The 16,089-nt window shown below is 42.6% G+C and overlaps 1 long non-coding RNA gene across 1 annotated transcript in view; it reads left to right on the plus strand.

Annotated features, from left to right (window-relative positions):
• The window catches only part of LOC140843414 (uncharacterized), a 36,726-nt gene extending 22,632 nt beyond the window's left edge, over positions 1 to 14,094 (plus strand). The window contains exon 2 of the long non-coding RNA XR_012121154.1: positions 9,260 to 14,094. This is a non-coding gene — a long non-coding RNA (uncharacterized lncRNA). The remainder of the gene's footprint in view (positions 1 to 9,259) is intronic.
• The last annotated feature ends 1,995 nt before the right edge of the window (positions 14,095 to 16,089 follow it).

Genomic DNA, 16,089 nt, shown 5'->3' on the forward strand with positions numbered 1-16,089 from the left:
CACCAACTGCTCTTTTTCTTTGGCCATTGCAGCCACCTTTCTGCCTACTACAACACTAGCAAAATTGCTTCTTCAAGCATCATAGATGATAATGATAATCAGCATTTATACTATTTTTATGTGCCAGTTTTGTTCTAAATACTTTATATGTATATTAACTCATGAATCCTCATAACAAGACGATGAGGTAGATGTATTATAATTTCCACTCTAATGTGGGAAAACTCAAGCATAGGAATGCTTGCCAATGGTACCAAGCTACCTAGCTACTAAGTAGTAAAGTCAGGACTTGAATCAGGCAGTTTGGCCCTAGAGTCATGTTCTTAACCACTACTCACCTTAACGGCAGTATCAATGACCTCTTTTAATTGGACCACTGAGGAAGAAAAAGAGTAGCCACTGACATTCTGAAGCTGGCATGGCACCCAGGCTAGGTGATGTTATTCTCTTATTAGACATAAGCAGCCTCACAAAATAATAACCTCAGTTAAAGCTACCTTGAGACCAGGGTAAAATGAGCCAAAGCAAGGCCACCTCATAATTTTGTTTAAGAACAGGCAAAAGGTCGCTCTGCCATCATAAAATACCAAAACCTACTCTCTCAGCCAAAATGAGGGATTGCTTCTTCTTTACCAATGACAACTTAGTCCTCTTTCTAGTTCTCCCTCCTTGTATAGAAGATTTATTGAGGTATCCTATCAAAGAACTGTCCCCTCTGTCTGACAGCATCCAGTTCCCAGTGAGCCCAGCTCCCTTAGAAGCCCCTGAATCACTCATCCAAAACCCAGATTCTATAATCGGTTCTAACACCATCATACTGAGGCACCCCATGGTTCCCCTTGCTGTGTGCCTTCTCTGCTGCAACAAGAATACACCCAACTTGTTCAACTGCAAGCGGGTTCCTTACAGGCTCTGGTGGGAGGGCACTCACATCTCTATGCCATGTATGACTTCCTGTTCCTTGAAATCTTCTTGGCTTCTAGACACCATTGTCTCCTGATTCTCCTCCTAGATTTTGATGATGTCCAGAGATTTTCATGTCTTGCTATTCATGTCCTTGTATAATCCCTTCCCTTTGAGTGGGGGTCTGGACCTAGTGACTTCCTTCTAATGAACAGAACTCACCAAAAATAATATGACGTTTCTGACATTAGGTTACAAAAAGATACTAGCTTCCATCTTCCTGTCTGTCTCACTATCTCACTCTGGTGGAGTGTAACTCCAGGGAGAGGAAATCCTGGAGCAAAATACTCCTAAAAACAAAATCAGTCAAAAGGAGATATAAAGTTTAAAACCTGTTTATTGCTTACAAACTGCAGTCTGTGGCTGTCTTTTTCCTAATCCAGCAGAAGCAAGCAAGACTTCCCTCCAACCTCTCAGGTTCAGATAAGCCCTAGGTGGCCCAGGTAATTACCCATTGATATGGAGATGAACCACCTCTATCCACTCCCTAGGAACGCCTGTTGATATGCAAATGCACTAAAGTCAGGCAAGATATTTTGACATTTTATCCGCAGGCCACCCCTCCAGAAATCTCACCTTACAATCTACTTATTCTCTCTCGTCTGCAATGGTCCTGGAGTGAAAAAACTGGAGCATTGTGACCAGACTAATGACTAATAACAATAGTAACAGCAATAAAATCATGATAATCCTCAAACTGGAGGATTGAGCTAGGTTCAAAGTCCTATGCAAATTAAGTCCAGAGCTCATCCATTCCAGATAGTAGCTGAAGAGGTAGAGAGTTCAGAGCAGTCATCACATGGCAGCTGACTGTAGAAGAAAATAACTTTAAGGGCGATAAGATACATGTTTTAATGACACCAGTATAGGCAAATCTTGTCCATGAGTTAGAATACGTGCAAGAGAGTGGTCCTGTGATAGAACAGTGGCAGGAATGGGATCTCTTCCTAGTCTAGAATACCTATAGGGCTACAGGAGGTACATGCACTGGCCATAAAGATAAAACTAAACTTCCCCATTTATTTTCCTTTGATCTTTGGGGGCCACTCTACTGTTACACCACAAATACACATGAGGCCACTTTCAAGGCCTTTTCCTTAAGGTGCCAGAAGGACCAGCCATGGCTGGTCCATGTGTCAAAATGTCCAAGGCCATGTCCATTCAACAGTGTCTCCAGGGTTTAATGCAGTAGGGGCTGGCAGCAGGATGTTGCCCTGCTGGCTATACCCTGGCTTCAATAACTCTTCTTTGGTTTGCATGTATAGTTGTGCAGGAGAGGCAGCAGTGTGTGCTAGCATATCCACAGGGCTCAAAGCTCCTTCATGTGGTTTCTCATTCAAATGCTATAGCACCGTTTATAAGCGAACTGACAGCCCCATAGACTATTGGTGTCCGACTTCAGGCCAGATTTCAACAAATCATTGTACCTCTCTATCATGCCTACTCCAGTAGGCTTATGTGGTACATGAAACTGCCACTTTATTCCTAATTGCTGCACCCGTCATTGTAACACATGTCCAATAAAGTGGGTGCCTTAATTGCTCTCTATCAGCTGCAGCCAGCTATAGGCTGCAAAGAGACAGTCTAGGCCTGTCTTGGTGGTTTGTTGATCTGTACAATGTATACAAAAAGCAAACAATAGTTTACTAGCCATGTCCACACAAGTCATAGCATACCAATATCCTTCTGATATGGACAAAGGCTCAATATAGTCTATCTGCCACCTGACAAGGGATATTGGCTCCCTTACTATTGTCCCATGTTGCTGCAGGACTTGGTGTAAGTCCCTCTTAGAGCACACAAAGCACTCCTTCCAGGATCAGCTGACTTTTTCAAAGGTTAATGGCAAACCCCATCGACAAGCTACAGTCCACATTGTCTTTTGCCCTGCATGTAACAAATGCTGGTGTAACCATTGGGCCACACCAGAGGCAGGCTTTCCTTTTAGCCAGCATAGCTGGGTGTGTTGGCTTCATCATTCTCTGGGGATGCCCAAGGCAACTGACCAGTCACATGATATACGGTAACAGTCTTAGTCTCACCAGAGGCCAATAGATCTTGCCACAACTCCTGCCGCCAAACAGGCTGGTGACCAACCATTCAGTTGGCATGGTACCATGTCAGTAGCCACAGGGTCAAGCCCCGATAGATGGCCCAGCTGTCAGTGCAGACAACTATGGGAGAAGGCTCCTGAGCGATCATGAGCCATACTGCCCAAAACTTAGCCCATTGGCTGCTTTTCCCCTCTTCATCCTCCATCCTTATTGTCTCCATCTTAGGATGGAAAGCCACAGCCCTCCACTTCTGGAGCTGCCCATGACTGGAGCCATCTGTATACCAAACATCTTCAGGTATAGGGGCTTTTCCTTCCTGATAAGGACTCTCTGCTACCAATGGCTCAAAAACAAGTTCTTCCTGCTTTCCACTGGTATGGGTCACTGGCCCCAACAAGCATTGGAGTTCTCCACTGGAGGGGCTGGTAGAGAGCGTGCTGCACTACTGTAAATATGTGCCCCATTTGGCCAATGTAGGCATCTGTGCCATGCCACTCCGTGGCCTTTGGGTCCTGTCTCACACCCACCCCACGATGGGATTGGTGGTTATTACCTTGGTCAGAGCTGTTCCAGCAATGGGCTCTGTAGCCAGCAAGGCATAGTACATAGCAGCCAGTTGCTTCTCTGTCAAGGTGTACTGGACCTCTGCTCCTTTCCATAACTGTGACCAGAATCCAATAGGGTTTGCGTGTCTGTTCAAGCTGCTGCCAAAGACCCCATCCATAACCATCTTCAGTTACATGAACATCTAGCTAATAGGGCCTTGATGAGTCCATTACATTCAAGACCTGTACAGCCTTGACTGCCTGCTTGGCAGCAGTAAAAGCAGCTGCACATGTTTCATCCCAGTCTCATCTGAAGCCTTTTTGTACCAACCAGTATAAGGGCTTCAGAGTGTGGGATAAACACTCTCCAGTAGCCCAAAAGACCCCAAAACACTTGTAATACTGCCACAGGGGTAGTGGTGGGGAAAGCATGGACTTTGTCTATGACCATTTGAGGAATGACTTTAGTTTTACCCAACCAGACAACCCCCAAGAATTCCACAGACAAACCAGGTCCTGAACCTTGGTGCTGTTCACAGTCCATCCTTTTTCCTGTAGATGTTGCAACAGTCTAGGAACTGCCCCTTCTAAATCTGAAAAACAATCAGATATGAGCCAAATATCATAAATGTAGTGATACAACCGCGCCCTTTGCTGTTTTTTCCAAGTGGCCAAGTCCTGGGCTATAAGTCCATTGACAGATGGTGGGACTGTGGAGGTATCCCTGTGGAAGGACAGTGAATGTCTGCTGCCAGCCTTCCCATGTGAAGGCAAACTGTTCGTGGTTTTCCTGTGCTATGTAAGTAGAGAAGAAGCATTAGCAAGGTCTACTACTAATGATACATTCCCAGCTCATGGCTGAGGGTGTCCAGAATGTCTGCTATAAAGGGGACAGCAGCATGCAAAGGGGTTGTGACTTTATTTAATTCCCTGTAATCCACGATAATATGCCAGGAGCCATCTGGCTTTCTCACTGGCCACACTGGGGAAAAAGGACTATGAGTGGGCTTTATGAGGCCCACCCTCTCCAACCTCTGCAGAGTTTCTCCAATTTCCTTGTGCCCCCGCAAGGCAATTTATACTGCTTAATATTTGTCACCCACCAAGATACAGGCAGAGCTACAGGTGGGTGCTTAGCATGTCCCCTCAGAACTGCCTTTACTACACATACCCTCAGTCTGAAGTCACCTGCAGTGGTCTGTAACCACAGGCCCTGCAGGATATCTACCCCCAGAACATATTCAGGGATGGGAGAAATGTACACAGTATACTCCTTTGGCGGTACACATCCTATCCTCAGTGGAATTTGGGCTTTCTTCACTCTAATTGCCTTACCCCCTTAGCCAACTCTCACAGCAGGGGTCCACAGAAAGCACTCAGGGTTGCCATAAATCAGAGAACACCCAGCTCCTGTGTCCACCAGCGCCAGGACACGTTGTAATTCACAGGTGACCAATGAGTTGCTAATTCTACATGTAGCCTCCAGTCCCACCATGTCTCCCAAGGTGGGAACCTTGACCACCCCCCTCAGTAGAACTACAATGCCCAATCATCCGCCTGTGGGGGTTATGGCCCAGGCAAATTCTGAGTGCTGAGCTACAGCAAGTTTTTCAGGGACACAGGCTGGTCGTGAGGTCTTGACTCTGGTTTCCGTGTCCTGGGCTTCAGTGGCCAGAACTGCTGTTCTGCCTTTAACTGGTGCCACAGTTCTAACAAGTTTCTACTGGGCTGCCCATTAAGTTTTTCTTTCACTACATCAGCCTTCCTTCATCATCAAGTCAACCCACATCTGGTTCTTCGAGACCTGTATGGGGTTCTTTGCACTGTTCCTTTCAATCATAGCCCATACCTCCCTCCATGCTCTTACTGTTCCAATCTTCCCCAGATCTGCTAAAGTATGAGTAGCCTCACTTATGGGTTGCCCTATGTGGTGGTCAGGAGTAGTCACTGGGAACCTAAAGAGAGATGCAAGAGCTGAATGCGACATCAGATTTCTCATTCCTCATTGGGGCCCTGGGGGATCCATATTTTAGATGACATTTTTCATACCCAATTCCCTCAGTATCTTTTGGTGCTTTGCATATATTTTTTCCAACTACTGGGTAAATATGGTAAATCACCCTGATTAGGCCAAACTGCCCTGATGGCAGCTGTCAGCCATTCCAGGAGTGTCTGATTCCCTGAGGGGTGACGGGCATTTTGCAACCACTACCAGAGGGAAGGGTGAGTCATCAGGGAAGCCATTCTACTCATCTCAGTACCTGAGATAACAATGTTTTCCACCCGTGATATCCCAGTGACATAACAGCCATGTAGGCAGAGTTTCCGATGGCTTCTGCCAATATCAGACATTCATGTCCACCAGCTCATCCTGGGGTATAGGGGCAGAGCATGGAGTGCTCCACAACCTGGGGAGGGGGCTGCTCCTCCTCCTGAGGAGCCCATGGTTGTTTCATTTTTATTTTCTTAATTACAGCCAGGCAGGCCTTTAAAACAGGAGAGAATGGTACCTCTGGTGGTGGCATCGGCAGTAGATCAGCCCCTGGCCCCACCTCCTCCTCTTCTCCCCCCACCCCTTCCCTGGCTCCTCCTCCATTTCTGGAGCTGAAAGCATCACCCTTTCCTCCCCCTCCCACATGGCCTCCTGTAATGTGGCTTTTCCTGCTTCCTCCCCGCTCGCAGCTGCTAAGGAATCTTCTAGGAGCATGACCTACCTTTTCAATAACTCTCTCTCTTCCTTAACAGCATCCCATAAGTTATCCCCCAGCTCCTCCAAGCCACACTGAAGTGTGTCTCTCTCCTGCCTAAGTCCCTCTCTCTCCTCACTAACCCTCTAGACAATTCTCTCTTTTTCCTGGATAACATTTTCCACTATCTTGATGAAAAGAGACCCTACAATGCCAGCCACTACACAGCCACTCAGGGCCTCTAAGCAGCCTTCTATCTCATGGAGGGCTAATTCTGCAGCTTCCAGTGTCACCACCCTTCCCCAGTTCTGGGGAAGGCCCCACCCATCTTGGAGGGATTTTACCCTGGACCAATTCCCCACTAGGGGCTCCCAAATTGGAAACCCCACAGATGTGGGTACAATAACAGGTGAAGCTGCACTGTCTGCTGCCGTATCCACTGGGGCCTCCCCACCATCCATAGAGGGTGTTCCAGGCATCTCATCATCATCTCTAGGGGCAGCCCTCCCAAAGGTCACACCCATTATGACAGATTTCGGGTTCAGAGATCCTGCCAACTACCTCAGATGTAACTCCAGGGAGAGGAAATCCTGGGGAAAATACCTCTAAAACTGAAATCAATCAAAAGGGGAAATAAAGTTTAAAACCCATTTATTGCTTACAAACTGTGGTCTAGGGCTGTCTTTTTTCTGTTTCAGCAGAAGCAAGCAAGACCTTCCCTCAGGTCTCAGATTCAGATAAACCCTCTGGGTTGCCCAGGATGTGGAGATGAACTACTTCTCTCCACCCTCCAGGAATGCCTGTTGATATGTAGATGCACTAAAACCAGGTGAGATATTCTGGAAATATTACAATTTTACCCACATGGAGCTAGTTGTCAAATCATAATTATGGGTAAAATTGTAATATTCCAGGATCTCTCACCTGGCTTTGGTGCATATCCATATGAACAGGTGTTCCTAAGAGGTGGAGAGAAGTAGTGCTCTATGGAGAAGCCCACAGAAAGTGGGTGACCCATAGAGAAACTCAGAGAAGTGTCCAGGAACTAAAGGAAGCCTCTAAGCAATTGCCAGAGGGAAAATTGGTTTCTGCCAACCACCACTTGAGTTACCTGGGAACTGGATCCTTCCCTGGTTGAGCCTTGGGAGGACTGCCATCCTGGCTGACACCCTGATGGCAGCTTCAGGAGAGACCTTGAAAGGTGGCCTTCAGCTAAGCTGTATTGTATTTCTCAACCACAGAAACTATAAGATAGTAAATTTTTGTTATTTTAAGTCTCTAAATTTTGGGACAATTTGCTATGCAGCCATAGATAACTATTAGACTTCTATAATATGAAGATTATTCTATGGCATAAGCCTAACTGTGTCGCTCAGTGGTACAGAATCTTTCATGGCTGACCTCTGTCTCTAGGAGGCTTATAGTCTGACCCAAGCTTTGACATAGCCTTTGCTTTAGCCACAATAACCTACTCATAGGTCCCAGAACATACCAAGTGACTGGCTATACTGCTTACTTTCCCTAGAATATTACATGTTCTGTCAAATCTTCCTAAGAGCTCGCATATTAGAATGAGTTGCTCTTCCTCTGGTGTTCCAAATCCCAGAGAAACAGGTATAAATGGGTAGGAGAAGTAGAAAAAGCACACAGGAATGAGTAAATAAAGACAAGTAAATATAATAACACAAAAGACAGAAGCTAAAAGAATGATAACAGAAATTCCTTAGCTCCAAAGAGAACAGACTGTATTGCAGTGAAATGTGGAGTTTGCCACAAAGGGGATGGGAGACATTCTTTGTAAGAAAATCATTTTGATTTGTAGGTTGGGAGTTATATTTGTAGCTGGGGGGAATGATGGTAGAAGCCTTAGGTGAAAGATTGCTGTTGCTATTTTTGGCCAATCAACATAAGCAGCCTGAGGCATAGGCAGCTAGGGCCCTGCTCCTGTGGGTGCCCATCATGCAATAGCCTCTGGGTACATTTACAAATATTATTTTTAGATGTCATTTTTGGCTCTCAGAACTTTTGGCTATTAGAGTTACTTCACTCTCTACCCTTCAATTAGGTTTCTTCCCTGTGGAATGTCAGGCATTCTATAACGAAACCAGATCAACTCTGCTCAAAATTGCTATTATATCTTCTATTCAGAACCTTTTTTTTTATTTTTCCTCTTGGAGTGGCCATTTGGTCTAAGGAAGTTTATAAGGGAAAAGCCTTTGCTAAAGGCAGCAAAGCTGTGAAATGTTTAACAGTATGCAAATCCAGCAGGCAGCTCCTAGACTGAAAGAGAAGGGAGGGAGCTGAGCTACTCTTATGAAAAGAAAATCTATGAAAATTCAGTCATTAACTGTTAGAGTGTTCCACAATTGGCAGTTGCCTACTGGGAATTTGGGTTAAGTTTTTCTGGGGGTATAACAAAACTGTACATTCTCATGGGAAGCCAGAAAAGAGGAGGCCTTGGAGCAGTAAAGCGTGGATTTTCTCAGCAGAGTGGAGCTGAGACGAGAAGCAATGCCTTCCCCTTCATTACTGTGATGGAAGGTGGGAAATGTTGCCTGTGGCTGAGACAGTAGAAGTTGTTAACAGCAGGAGAACAGTTCTGCCAGGGCTAGCCAGGGGCCATGACTCACTTACCCTGTAAGAGTTTTGTTATAGTTAAGAGTCCAGGTAAATTTTAAAGGGGCACCATGACCCCTGTTTAAAGTTACAGGTCGTTGATTAGAAGGATACTAAATTGAAAGAGAATATGATACACAGTGTATCTCGCTGTCACTTATCCATGGGTTTTTAGGATCTGGAAGAGACCTTAGAACTGAAAAGATTTCTTACTTTGATTGTCTAAGGTAATAAAGCAATTTTTTCAATAGAACGAATGCTAATATTTTATCTGGTTTATGGATTTCTAGAACCTAGAGTTGTCATTTTCACTTTTATTTATATGTCTTATCAGTTAACCTGCCAGCCTTTCCCAGTCTCTATTCTTCTTTGCTTCCCTTCCTCTATATTCCAGGATCTCATTCGGGAATAATCTCTGCCTGCACTCAAGGATCTGCTCCCAGACCAGATTGCTAGCAAGACCAGAGCCCAGGAATGCTTACTGCAGCATGTTCCTGTGCATCAGCTGAGGGTGAATCAACCTTCCCAGGTCTTCATTTGTTGCCTCAGCATCTCAGCTGCATGGAGCTCCACCAGCCAGTCCATCAAGCACTTCACCTCCCAGGCTGCCTTAGTCATCACTAGAAGTCTTAGCGTCAAGACTGCCATAATTGGCCAGGTTGTCCTGAATATGCTCTAATCTTACCTCATGCTCCACCCTTCTCCCTCTTCCCAAATCATTCCAAAGGTCCTTTGAAATTCATAGTCCCTTATTAACGAAGTGCCAAAGTATCTTCAATCTCTCACCTGAATATTCCATTCTTTTTCTTGCTTTAAGTTGGGTCAGCAAACATTTTCTATGAAGGGCGAGGTAGTGCCTATTTTATGCTTTGCTGGCCATATAGTCACTGTTGCAACTACTTAACTTTGCCATCAAAAGGAGCCATAGGAAATATGTAAATAAAGTGTTCCAAAAAAACTTTACTTGCAAAATCAGGGGTAGGCCAGACTTGGCCCAGAGATGGCGATTTTCCAAGCCCTGCTCTAATAGAAACCTGGCTAGTGCTCAACTATCACCATGAGAATACGCCAGGTATAAACCCTTTTACCCCAAGAACATTCCATTGTCATTTGTCAGTCTCACCAAATCCATAGTGAACTTGCCCAGGGCTGAAACCCTCAGGCAAAACAAACAGGCACATGACCTTGGAACACAGTGGGTTCTCCCATACTGTCATTACCTAGAAGCAGTCAGGATGTTGGAATGGCTTTTGACAGGCTCCAAAAATTCATGCAGTTGGGGATTCTGTCCCTCAGGATGGGGTATATGCGTTGAGCTACTGGCTGGTAAGGAGTGCTGTGTCTCTGACAGCCGGACTTCATAGGTCTGGGAACGAAAGGGTAAAGGAAAGACTGACCCTTTCATCATCACTCTCAGTACCCATCCCTCCTGCAACTTTAAGCTCTAATGGATTGGAAATTTTGGTTCCCAGTAGAAGATGGCTTTGACCTGGACACAGTAAGGCTTCCATGGCAGCTAAAGCAAGTCTGATACCTGGGCAATTTGGTTTCTTCTACGCAAGAGACTACCAGGCAAAGGAAGGAGTACCTACAATGGCAGGAAATACCAATTTTTGTTACCAAGAAGAGCTACTGCTATTGCTTCATCATTACAGGAGGAGCATTCTGGGATTCAGGAAATTTATTAAGGCATCATGATAAGTGCTCCAGGATGGGTGACCAAGTGCACCTAATGTGGACATGAGTAGATCTGAGAGCTGCAGGGGACTGACCAGCAGACATGTGCAATTCATACCTCACACCCCACTGCCTACCTCTGATCTCAGCTGCAGAGGCAGTAAGAGTTCCTGTGTGTGGTAGTGTCCTGCCTCAAGCGTTTTCTGCCTCCCTGTTTCTCTACCATACAACTTTCTTTGAAGCTGCCTAGCTTATTCTGTTGAAGACATTGTAGCTGGAAAGCTGAAGGGATTTGATGTCATTAGAAGCAAACCAGGAGCACTAGGGGATGGGACCTAATGGACAATGCCCAGTCTCCCAACTTTTTCCCCCAAAGTTTGATTAACATATAATTGATACATGATATTGTATTAGTTTTAGGTGTGCAGCAGAGTGATTTGGTATGTATATAGTAATATATATCTATATATATTGTGAAATTTCATGATATATGGGGATACACACACACACGCACACACACACACATACAAATATATAAATAATCACCACAATAAGTTTAGTTAACATCCATCACCACATATGGTTACACTTTTTGTTTTTGTGGTGAAAATTTCTAAGAGCTTTTCTCTTAGCAACTTTCAAATATGCAATACAGAATTACTAACTGTAGTCACCATGCTGTACATTGCATCCCCAGGATGTATCTATCTTATAACTGGAAGTTTGTACCTTTTGCCCACTTTTATCCATTTTGCCTATATCCAGCCCCTACCTCTGGCAACCAGCAATCTGTTTTTGTGGGATTCTTTTTCTTTTTTAGATTCCACATATATATGAGATCATATAGTATTTGCTTTTTTGCATTTGACATTTTAACATAATACCCTCAAGATCCATCTATGTTGTCACAAATGGTAGAATTTTCTTCTTTTTAATGACAACATAATATTCCTGTGTTTGTGTGTGTGTGTGTGTGTGTGTGTGTGTGTGACATCTTTATTCATTCATCCAACTGTGGGCCTTAGTTTTTTTTCCATGTCTTGGCTATTGTAAATAATTCTGAAGTGAACATGGGAGTGCCACTATCTCTTCAAGATAGTGATAGTGATTTCCTTCCTTTCAGATATATATCCAGTAGTGAATTCTAGTAGCCTATTTTTTATTTTTTGAGGAACCTTCATACTGTTTTCCATAGTGGCTGCACCAATGTACATTCCTACCAGTAGTGCACAAGGGTTCCCTTTTCTCTACATCCTCTCCAACCCTTGTTATCTCTTGTCTTTTTGGTGATAGCCATTCTAACAGGTGTGAAGTGATTATGGTTTTGATTAGAATTTCCCTGGTGATTAGTTGAGTACTTTTTCACATACTTGTTGGCCATCTGTCTGTCTTCTTCGGAAAAATGTCTATCCCATTCCTGTGCCCATTTTAAAATTAGGTCTTTGTTTTTGTTTTGCCATTGAGTTGTGTAAGTTTATGTATTTTGAATATTAACCCTTTATCAGATATATGATTTGCAAATATTTTCTCCCATCCTGTTGGTTGCCTTTCCATTTTATTGGTAGTTTCCATTGCTGCACAGAAACTTTTCAGTTTGATGTAGTCTCATGTTTATCTTTTTTTATTGTCTTCATTTTTATGTCAAATCCAGAAAATCATCACCATGTCTGATGCCTAGCTGCTTATCACCTATTTTCTTCTACGATTTTTATGGTTTCAGGTTTTACATTCAAGTCTTTAATCTATTTTAAGTTCATTTTTGTGTATGGTGTAAGGTGGTCCAATTTCATTCTTTTGCATGTGGCTATTCAGTTTTCTGAAGAAACTATCTTTTTCCTATCATATATTCTTGGCATCTTTGTTGTAAATCAATTGACTGGCTATCCGTCTTTTGGTGGGACAATTTAGAGTCACTCCCTGCATGGGGACTTAGGGATTTTCCTACAGTAGGACTGAGCCTCACATGCTCAGAAGAATAACCAAGTCAGTGACACACACTAAAGTGGCTTTTATTCTTCCCATCTCTCCCAGTTTCCTTCCATAGCTGCTGCTTCCAGGGGTCACCTCCAACATAAATTGCTGTGCCCAAGTCTAGTCTAAGACACTAGGTCCCCAGGCCAGCAGTGTGTGCCATCCGGCTTATCCCTGAGGTACGGAGCTTGTGCTCTGTAGGGCTGCACTAAAGGAGGGTGGCTGTAGTGTCTGGGTCTATAAGGACAGGTCAGGTGAGTACCCAAGGGCAAGTCTAGTGCCTCTGTGACTCACAGCACAGGGCTCTGGCTTTCCTAAAGCTCCAGTCTCTTCCTTGTTTGTAAGAGTAAATAATATTGACCCTTTCTCAGGTTGCCATTTTAAATTATACTTCAATGTTTTAAGTGCACAGGGAAAATTCAGTATAGATTAGAAAGAGTTTAAAACTCTCCCTCTGGACAAGAATTGAAATTGCATCCCTAACCTCCCTAGTCCTATCCCAGATAGACTGTTACTCATAATCCCTATCTTTAAAACATTTTGACTTGAATTTGATGTAAATAAGGCACTGCATATTCATGCATTGTTTTATTGCTTTTATGTCAAAGTTCCTGTTTCATTTATTTATGATTTCCACTCAGAATGAGCAGCTCCTGAAAGACAGGAAATAAGATTGTGTAAGCCTCTTTAGTATGCAGTTAGGTGCTCACCATGCATGAGTATATATATCCTTTTTGCTAATGGCGAAAGTGCTCTTTCCTCACCTGAGCATGAATGCTCCTCCTTCTGCTCACTCAGTTATGGCTGTGGATAAATACATCATGCATCATAAAAAATCCTTTAGAATTATATGCATCCTTTCTTATCTAAATCAGCTCAGAACTATCAGTTTGACAAATGTCCTAAAGTATTAACAGACCTAATTTTCCAGGTCAAACTGTAACGGAAAGAGGAATGAGCTGGAGGACATTTGGTTAATGGCTTTGAAGGCCTGAGTGGGAAAATGGAGTACGTCACATACAGCGAGGACACAGAGGTGCCCATCTTCCCACACTTCTTCTCAGCTCAGATATTATAAAAAATGCCAGCTGTTATTAGATCTCTAATGGACTGTTACTAGTTCATGCAAGGGAGTGTCCCTTCTCATGATCTTTCCTGCAAAGAGTACATTTCATTTCTTTCTAATTAATTGTGCTCCCTGGTAAGAATAAAAGTAGTGGTTCATAGAGTAGTGTATCTCTTGACCAAATTAAATCAATAAAGAATCTGAATATTTCCCTAGAGCATTCCGATAACCTCTCCGACTAAAACAGTTCCTTCTGATAACTGATAATGGTTGAACAATTTATGAGCAAGGTCTCCTATTCTATCTGGGCACATTTTCTCATGTCTTTGACATGTCATGCTAGGCTGCTGAGTGTGAGAAGTGAGAATAGCAACAGGGATCATATCCAGACAGTTATTTGTCCACTTATAAGCACTGATTCTCTAAACCTAGAATGCTATACAGTTATTTTAAATGTATTTTCCTTATTATGCAACATCTTGATTGGGCTAATTAAAAGACAACTATTAAAAGTACTGCTTTTTGTTTTTATTTCCAATGTAATGATATGGATATATACTTAGAAGTCATATATACAAAGTGCATATCAGCGTCATTTATTAATGACTTGTAAGAATGTACCATTGGGCTTTTCTCATCTTTGAATGCTATTTACATTTTAAAACAACACAGATTTAGTCAATCAGAAGAGATATTGTATTTTATTATTATAAGCATCAGGGCAAACTGACAAATTGAATTTCTCTGACATGCAACTGAGGAAAACCTTTCGAGAGATGAGGGGCTCTATAGCCTTGCTGAGGTTAGGTCATATTTGCATTGGATACAAGCTTGCTTATGTGCAGCTCAGGGCTGGAAAAATAACTGAAACTCAATAGTAGATGTTCAAAGGATGGATGAATGAGGAAGGAGCAAATGCATGAGACTAGAAGTTGGGTTGCATAGTGGTATGAGGATATGGCCAGTTCAGGGACATTTCTTCACAGCTGAGTTACCCTGGGAATGGCTCAGAGGGCTCTCAGCTTTGAGGCCACTGGCATTTAGAAAGACACTACCCAGCAGATGGCTTATTGTCCTATTATTATATTAAATTATATGTATTCAGGATGCTCTTGAAATGAAATCTAAGTAATAGTTAAAGGAAACAGACTGATTTAACTTTTTTTTTCCTATTTGGAAAACACAAGTAATATGCCTGACAATTTTTCCTATTATATTCCTCATCAGTTTGAAGGGTGAAATACAATTCAAAAGAGTGAGAATTCAGACATCTGCACCAATTTTCCCCCAAGCCATTATAGCATACTTGAAGGTCCATGCATGATCCTGCCTTTCTGTTACTTGCAATTTCACTAAGGTTGATTCATGAATTCAAAGTGTCTATTGTTTGGGAGTCACACTGATCTCAAAAGTTCAGTCATTTAAAGATTAATCTTGAATTCTTAATCTCAAATTCCTATGGCTCTCTTTGCTTACCCTAGTGAAATAAATTTGGCTTAAATTACATACATCTTCCTAATTACTTGTCAAATTATTTTATTAAAATATGGGGAAATGTTTTTTAACAGGTAAATATGATGAAATGAAATATTTACATAGCACTTGTAATAATAAAAAAGAACCTGTAGACTTCTGTTTTTAAAAGATGAAATGAGTTTTAAATTAAATTTTGGTCTTCTCCATGTCTGGTTCTGGTTCCTTTTCCTACAATGCACCTAAGGAAAACATCAGGAGTTTAAAGTTGCTTATAAACATTTTTAGAGGATTTTACATATTTTGAAGTTTGATTACTTGATGAGGAATATAAGTACTCACCATATTATTATGATTAAAACTTTTCTCAAAAAACAGCACTTTGCTCTATTTTTCCAATTTCAGTGAGGCCTTAATCTTGGCCATTCATAGCCATTCTGCTCAGGGACTTCAAACTATGGGCCATGGCCAAATCTGGTCCAGTCTGTTTTTGTATGGCCTGTGGGCTAAGAACAATATTTACATTTGTAAATGATTAAAAAGAATCCATATAATCTGTGATACATGAAAATTTATAAAATTCAAATTTCAGTGTCCACAAATAAAGTTTTATTGGAACACAACCACTCATCCCTTTACATATTGTTTATGACTGCTTTCACACTGCAAGGGCCAGTTGAGTGATTGCAACAGAGACCATATGGCCCACAAAGCTTAAAACATTTACTAACTGGCCTTTTTCAGAAGTTTGACAATTTCTACTCTATTCTGTTAACTTTTTTCATGCAGATAATCCTGTCCACCTCTCCTCATTTGCCAACCTCTGACAATAGTTACCTTTGAGCCTAGCTTAGTTCTCAACACTCTGTAAACCTCTTGTTGGTATTTATTATAAGTTCACTCTGAGTTTTCCTTTCCTTAACATTAAAAAAGCCATCCCTAAACAGATGGGTGGCAGCATGGGACTTGTAGCAACCAGCTCTAAGATGGCCCCGGTGATCCTGACATTCATACCTCTGTGTGGTCCCCTTTCAAGT

Source organism: Manis javanica, chromosome 9, assembly GCF_040802235.1.
Source record: "Manis javanica isolate MJ-LG chromosome 9, MJ_LKY, whole genome shotgun sequence".
NCBI classification, from domain to species: domain Eukaryota; kingdom Metazoa; phylum Chordata; class Mammalia; order Pholidota; family Manidae; genus Manis; species Manis javanica.